The sequence below is a fragment of the Pipra filicauda genome, unplaced genomic scaffold, assembly GCF_003945595.2.
Source record: "Pipra filicauda isolate LSUMZ 115617 unplaced genomic scaffold, ASM394559v2 scaffold101_size5749837_pilon, whole genome shotgun sequence".
Classification (NCBI taxonomy): Eukaryota; Metazoa; Chordata; class Aves; order Passeriformes; family Pipridae; genus Pipra; species Pipra filicauda.
This window is the reverse complement of record NW_024103452.1, coordinates 2,723,260-2,724,269: the sequence shown is the minus strand read 5'-3', so window position 1 is coordinate 2,724,269 and position 1,010 is coordinate 2,723,260.

The window sequence follows — 1,010 nt, the reverse complement described above, 5'->3', positions numbered from 1 at the left end:
CCCCACCAAGCACATAGGCTCTGAACTCTGAGGGAGTGTTTATATATTCCAAGAGACGTCAGTTCCCTCTTTATCTTTTTGCCAGAAGAAAAAGTTAAGTTGTGCTCGTGCTGGGGGAGGGGGTTATTTTTACAGCCTGACTAAAAGCCACTACCTACATCGCGTGGTAATATACTTAGCAACTGCAGGCTTTATCAAATTTTGATCCAAGTGAGTCAAAGGTCAAGGAGACAAAAGGGTAACTTACTTATTTGGTTCCTAGTCACTTCTTTAATATACATGTGCTTTAAAACTGCTCACATTAGCAGGTTATGACCAACCAGTTCCTGATAGATGCTTTAGGATACAGAATATTTTCAAATATTCTTCTATCTAGCATGGTCTGTTATATAAGTATAAATAAAGCCTTACTACTGCAGTCATTCCCTTTTAAAATACAGACTAAATATCTTTTCAGTTTAATCATCATGATAGTATATTTGAAAGTAATAAGAATCAAGAAATGTTAGAATATTTTTCAGAGGATTTTTTTTTCAGATACTGGATTACGACATTTCCTTGCAAAGTGCTAAGGCCCTTCCTCTTTTACTGCAAGTTCCAACTCATCATATTCTGTGATATTCTGCAATATTCTGTGATAACATCATGCCAGAAACTTCTTTTTCTGAACATATCTAAAAATTATTTATTTTTACACTACTATCTCTGTCAACCAACATGTCGATCCATCATAGTGTCTACTAATAATGAAGTTTGCCAAGCTTTTGCACAAATATTTTCTAAATATGTCCTCATCTCAGGTGAATTAAATGAATGCATTGTTTTAAAAGATTCTTCTGGCAGCAGCAAGAGGAAGTGATCTTTACTTGGCCTGATTATAAGAGAGAAAATATTCCTAAAAATAGATTATTAGGTCCAGACTTTCAGGGTACAGCACTGAATAGTTTGTGATTCCCATGTTTAGTATTTGCTGTTTTGACTGGCTGTTTGCTGTTTTGTTTTTTCACATT